A 7,451-nucleotide genomic window follows, 5' to 3' on the forward strand; every position below is an offset into this window, starting at 1 on the left:
CAAGGAAATTAAATATCTTGGAGTAGCCCTCGATAGTAAGCTCCTATGGAAATCACACGTTGAAACAAAGGCATCCAAAGCACTGACAGCTTTCTGGCAGTGCAAAGGTGTCTTTGGGAAAACGTGGGGTCTCTCACTTGCAAGGTCCTATGGATCTACACGGCTATGATAAGACCCATTATCACCTATGCATCAGTGGTCTGGATGAGTAGACTCTCTCTAGTGGGAGTCAGGAGAACCTTATCGAGACTACAACGCACTGTGGCCATCTGTTGCACCGGAGCTTTTCCGACTACTTCAGGCCCGGCACTAGATGCTCTGATTGGTTTACCACCACTTGATGCTTTCATCCAAGGAGAGGCCTTGAAGGCCATCTGCAGACTGAAACACAGTGGGAAATGGTACGGCCCTTGTCCGGCATTGGAACACAGAGAAGGCATGGGCATCGATCCAACGATTCTCTCCATGCCCCTTGACACCATGCCATCAGGGGTCGTACTTAAAAAGAGATACAGTGTAGTGTTACCAGAGGCTCAGTTGTGGGGAGACTCAGTAAATGAGCCCGGCAAAAACTGTTTTCGCATTTTTACGGATGTCTCCAGGACCGAGCATGGTTCCGGCTCTGGGGTCTACGTTGAATCCAGCGGGACAAAACTGCACTTTGCTCTTGGAATGCATGCATCTGTGTTTCAAGCGGAGGTGTATGCAATTCAAGAAGCGATGAACTTTGTTGTGGAAAAACGATGGAGAGGCAGACCTATATGTGTCTACAGCGACAGCCAAGCTGCGCTTATGGCCTTAGACAGCCCTCCAACCACATCAGGGGTAGTCAAGTCCTGTAAATCCAGGCTGAACTATGTCGGTAGACATAATAGCCTGATGCTAACATGGGTCCCGGGACACAGGGTATCGCGGGTAACGAGACCTCTGACTCCTTAGCTAAGATGGGCTCTGAGGCCAACTTCTTTTGCCACTCCCCTCTGCGGCCATCACAGCCACGGTTAGCAAATGGGTAACTACCACCCACAACCGAGCTTGGCAGGCTGAGAGAGGCTGCAGATGGACAAAACTGATGTCATGTCCGATCGACTGTCGCAAACCCTTCTGTCATTAGGCAGAGGGGAGTGTAGACGACTGGTTGGACTGATGACGGGCCACTTTCTGTGGGCAAAGCACATGGAAAGGTTGGGCATCTCAGACAGTGTACTCTGCCCAGCTTGTGAAGAGGAGGATGAGACGGCGGACCACTTCCTGTGTGTCTGCCCCGCCTTCGCTCGAATCAGGTTGGAGGTCCTTGGCACCACAAGATCTACTCAGATTTCTTCGGAGATCGGGAAGATTTAAGGAAAATTAAAAGGGAATCCAAGTGTTGTAGTACAATGAACTTAATTAATGTCTGAGTGCTGCACTTGCTAGTTGTCCCGACCAAAAAAAAAAACAAAAAAAAAAAAAAAAAAAAAAAAAAGACATTGATCGTCCGTGTTTAAAGATAAACGGTTGTATCTCCAAATTTCCTCTCTTCTACACTGCGAGGAACCTAACCTTTTCACAGCATAACATGTCGTATGTACATAACAAAAAAAAAAATAATAATTGGCGCGTACACTTCTCTGTTAGGTGTTTGGCCGAGCTCCTCCTCCTATTTGTGGTGTGCGTCTTGATGTTGTTCCACAAATGGAGGGACCTACAGTTTCAAGCCGACTCCGAACGGCACATATTTTTATGAGGAGCTTTTTCATGGCAGAAATACACTCGGAGGTTTGCCATTGCCTGCTGAGGGGCGACCGCTTTAGAAAAATGTTTTTTTTAATTTTGCTTTCACCGAGATTCGAACCAACGACCTCTCTGTGAATTCTGAATGGTAATCACGCACCAACCCATTCGGCTACGGTGGCCGCCGTCGTATGTACATATGTATATCAATATCATCAGAGCTTTTAAGACTACTTATATAAAATACTGCTTTGAAAATAGTATTTAAACACAAGCTACAAAATAGGAATTTGTAATATACAAATATAAAGATTAAAAGGACCTTGGCGTATGGTAAATTTTTTTTTAACAAAACGCATTATATAACGTTAGGGGCCTACTCTATGCTGGGTCTTGAAAGTCATATAAATATACGCTAAAGTTGTTTTTCACTCTAAACTTTTCAGATCCCATGCCGTCGTATTCTTCTCGTCTAATGCTCTTAACAGTGAATTGAAATTTTCTTTAATTTTATTGTAGTTGTATTGTATTGTGAAAGCACATTATGCTACTAATGCTCTTATTTATGGTGCCATCGGAGAATTTAATGCCCTAAGCAATGTTGTACTGCTTTATTTTTCTCTGTCAAAGGTATTTTTTTAATCTCCTCAATTCCTACGATTAGTAATTTCTTATCTTAAATATTGCGAACTATTTGTAATCCATTTAATTTATTTTGTGTTCAGTCTGTAAGTTGTTAGGCTATAACAATAAAAATTTTGATGAATTTATTGAAGTAGAAATTCCCTTTTTTACTTTTCAGCCAACCTGAACTTATATACAGTAAAAAAAAAATGTTTCAGTTGTAATGTAAAAATATATATAACTACTGCGATGCAATGTTAATATAAATAGATATCTCAATAAATTAAACTTTATATAATAATGTCACAGTCAGCGGCGACTTTCGAGGTAATCCTACAAAAATTTCAGATATAATAAAAAAAAAAACCGAAAAAAAGTTTTAATGATGTAAAGTTTTCTACGTAGTGAAAAATCATAAGTTAAAAACTATGTCAAGCCGCTATTTTTAACTGTAAAGGCTTGGTTAAATTTGTATGCAACATTTTTTTTAACTGACATATCTTTAAATAAAAACAGAAAGTGGATGCACACAAAAAAATTTATATATGTATTTTAAATAATCTTTAGAATCGAATATTTCAAAAACGGTTGGACATCATGTCATGTAATGACATATGAATTAGCAATTAATTAAATAATAATGCCGTTAAGCATTAAAGACGACTCCCTGGTGGCCCTGTATACTAGGTGCATAGCTTAAATTTTTTTTCATTAAATGTTTTGTCTAAATATGTTGTCTCCCATGAGGAGCTACAATCATGTCTTCAAATAAGAATTTTTTTTTCCCAAAGTAACGTATTTGTCCCTCATCATGTTGGTCTCCTTGCCGCGGGGATGAGGCTTAAGTGGTGGTTTGTCCCCCATATCATGGGGACCAACCCAACACGAACTAAGAGGGAAGCTTCATATGAGGATTGGCTAGCCATCCATCCACTTTACGGCAAAATTGGTGGTCATCCTATCACCATATGAAGATCACCGTATCGACAAAGATCCCCTGTCAATCCTAAACTCCCGTCATTCCATCATTTCCTCTCCTCGACCCCCCCTAACCCAAGGTGTCATGCGACCCGTGCCTATTGGGTGGTTTGCAGTCAGGGGGTTTTCTGTCCGACTGTATTTCTACGGAGCTACCTCGATACCGGGTCACCTCGGGGTATAACCATGACCTTGCCGTGGTATGGGGCGCTGCCACGGTCGACCATTTTGTTTCCCCTTCCTTTTAATAAGATCACCATGTCTGCCACGGTGGACGGTGATCGTACGAAACAGATGGAGTCCTTCAAACCAAAAATCTCTATGGACAAGCAGTCCTTAAATGCAAAGGAAGCTATAGCTTCCACCCCCAAATCTGGATCAAACCAGATGTTTCTAGTACGGCGGAAGCTGGGATACTCAAGTCTAGTGGAAGTGTCAGTAGGTCCAAGCCCTTCACGGCTAGCCCATTTCGTACGGCGGAAGCTGGCGCTGAGGACAAACCTGGCAGAAGTGGCGGTACTTATAACAAACCTCTGGCCAAGAAGTCAACTTCCTGTACCACCAATACCGGGACTAGCCCTGGTAAAGGTGGTAAAACTGAATCTGAAACGACTGATACCTCCGCAGTAGCAGAGCCTGCACGGCATGGCTACAAGGAGAGACGTCCTGCCTTCAGGCTACTGAAGCGCCTAAAAACGATTCCAGAGGGGGAGTGGTCTGACAAGCAGAAGCACTCTTTTAGCTGGGCGACAAGGGTAACGGAGGATTCCCCTCGGGGTTCTGAACCGAACCCAAAACGTCAGTTATCGGACGACCCACCCAGCAACCCCAGCACGTCGAAGAAGCCCTGAAACACCAAGACTTCTCCAGCTACATACAGCGAAGCTGTCAGAGGCCAACAACTATGGGCGGTGGTTGACAAAAGCAATCCTGACGGCACTATTTCGCCTGACAACTGGAAGAAAGTGGAAGCCAGGCTCTCAAGCGTTTTCTTCCGAATTCTGAAGGAGAATCCTGCTCCAGCTCCTTTCTTTCACGATAGTGGATGGCATCAGAGCCACGTGAAGCTTATCGCCTGTGCCGATCAGAGATCAACTGATCTATATAAAATAGCGATTTCAAGGATCGGCGAAGTATGGCCTGGGTCTAAACTCGAGGTAATTTCAAGGGATGACATCCCCAGTTTACCAAGAGCTAGGGCCTGGTTACCAGCGCAGCCATCAGACCCTCAGAAGATCCTTGAAATGCTTCGGGTATGCAATCCAGAGCTTCCAACTTCGTCTTGGAAGGTCACAAAGCTGGACGATCCCAAGGGCGAGTACCGAAGCGCTTCTTTCGTAGTCTGCAAGGACTCTGTGGACGCACTGGCGCGATCTGACGATGTAGTAAGCTATGGGTTTTCGTCCATAACACTGAGGGTCTATAACAAGGACAAGACGACTAATTTAAAGGACCCGGTTGGAGCTGAGATAGCCCCCACGAGGGAATCTGGCTCCGGTCCTAATACTGCTACAGCGCTACGAAAGGCATCTGCTGACCGCAGTATCTCTTCCTTGGTAGATAGAGTCCTTGATACTACTCTCACTGATTAGGAGGAGTTACTGGCGTCAGACTCAGATGATCCCAACAAAACGGTGGTGGAGAGGAAGCCCAGTAACCATGATGTTACGGGTTCTTCAAATTAACCTTCACCATTCAAAGGTTGCGTCAGCCAACCTCATAATCCACCTGGCCAAAGGTGGACATCATATTATCCTGATTCAAGAACCATGGGTATCACATGGACTTGTGTGCGGACTAAGGACTCAAAAATATAAACTGATGTATGCTCGCAACCAAGGTAATCCTAGAGCGTGCGTACTAATAAGAAAAGGGATAAATGCTTTCATGCTCTCTAATTACAGCGACACCGATCAACTGACCATTAGACTGGAGTCGGGAAATGAACGGATACGGCTATCTTCCTGTTACCTCGCACATGACCATGAGGAGCTACCGAGATTAATATTCAAAGATCTGGTAGGGCAGGCGCAGAAGCTTGGCGCAAAGCTAATTATTGGTGCGGATGTAAATGCGCATCACGAGATATGGGGCAGGACTGATACTAATGCTAGAGGTGAGTGTGTCTTTGATTATCTGATAGGTACTAAACTACAGATTTGCAATAAAGGTAATAAACCTACTTTTGTCATTAGTAATAGACAGGAAGTGTTAGACGCTACTTTTGCTTTTGACTCCGTTATTAACAGAATTAGGAACTGGAAAGTTTTGGAAGAACATTCCTTCTCTGACCATAGATATATCTCTTTCGAGGTTAGTAAAAATCTACCGAAACCTAAGCCTGGTAGAAATATCAGGAAAACAGACTGAGAAAAGTATGTAGATTGTATCGGGGTTACCCTAGGAACATGTCCATCAGTGGTGCCGCAAAGCATAGAAGGACTAGAAAATTTGGTGCACAAAACTACCTACAACATGAATGCTACCTTAGCGCAAGCCTGTCCCATAAGAAGACTGAGGGGTAAACCCAAGCCTAAGTGGTGGACGGTTGAGCTAAGCAAGCTTCAAAAAACAAGCAGAAGCGCTTTTAATGAGGCAAAGAAAACCCGTCTCGCAGAAGATTGGAAAGATTATAAAGATGCTCTGAAAATCTACAAGAAGGAAATCAGGAAGGCCCAAAGGCAATCTTGGAAATCCTTTTGTGAAGAGGTTGAGGGGGCAACTGAGACCTCCAGACTTCGTAGGATCTTAGCGGGAAGTCCTCAAAATTGAGAACTGCGACAGAAAACCGATGGCACGTTCACTACAACCAGTAAAGAGTCTTTAGAACTTTTACTCGACACTCATTTTCCAGGCTGCTCAGACATTACTTGGCATGGCATGGAAGATACAGTACACTGTCGTGAAGTCAGAATAGATGCTATATCTGAGGATTGACTCTTATGGGCGATTGAAAGTTTCAAACCTTTTAAATCACCGGGTCCAGATGGTATTTACCCAGTGGAACTGCAAAAGACCGCCGGATATCCAGAACACTGGCTGCTAGCAATCTTCAAAGGCTGCTTTCTTTACGGTCATATACCTCTTAAGTGGAGACAAGTCAAAATTGGTTTCATTCCAAAAGCGGGTAGAAACTCACATACCCATCCAAAAGACTCACTGATCTTAGGGTAGAACCGGGCTTGGTAGGCTTCATTGGCAAAATGCTAAACAGCAGAATCATTGAAGCGGAACTAGGAGAATCGGTGCTCAGGAGATTGGTAAGTAGAGGTACACCGCAAGGCGGAGTCCTCTCACCCTTTCTATGGAACGCAGTTGTAAATCAACTTCTGTTAATACTGGAATCGGTGGGCTGTAAGGTGATAGCTTACGCCGATGATGTTGTCATTGCTGTCTCTGGTAAATTTCAATTTCAATTTTATTTGATTTGTTTTGTACATAGTAAGACAGAGTCTTGTGGTAGTACATCTTCTTATAATTCTATAATACGAGGATGGTATACATAGAAGTGCTACTTAGATTTAAAACTATTTTAACTATTAAACTTATAGACTAAAACTTAGAGTAGTAAGTGAGAAGAAGAGAAAGATGGTGGGAATGGGAGAAGGAAAGGGGAATTTAAGGTTAGAAGTAGTTAGAAACTGCAGTTTTAAAACACCTTGCTTGTTTTATAAGTTTTATTGTAGTTGGTATAGAATTCCATAGTTTTATGGCACTAACAAAGAACATGCGTTCTGATTCCAAGTAAGTGTAAGTCGGAACAATTAGATTGAATGTTCGGGTGCACTGGCATTGTTTAATGTTTTTATACAGGTACAATGGTTTTTGTGTGTATATTAATTTATGCAGGAACAAAAGAGAGCGTATTTTGAGATACGAGTCGAGGTAATGATCGAGAATCTGTTTTGAGTAGATAGATATATGGTCATATTTCCTTTTTTCAAACACGAAACGCGCTGCATTATTTAAAGCGGTTTGCAATTTTTGTTTCGAATTATTATCAAGCCTGCAATATACTAATTCAGCGTATGATACATGAGGAACAATGAGTGATCTAACAAGTTTTAATTTAGTTTGCCGTGGCAGTAAGTAGGCAGTACAATATAGCTTTCTAAGAATATTATATACCTTGTTTA

This window comes from Anastrepha ludens, chromosome X, assembly GCF_028408465.1.
Source record: "Anastrepha ludens isolate Willacy chromosome X, idAnaLude1.1, whole genome shotgun sequence".
Taxonomy (NCBI): Eukaryota; Metazoa; Arthropoda; class Insecta; order Diptera; family Tephritidae; genus Anastrepha; species Anastrepha ludens.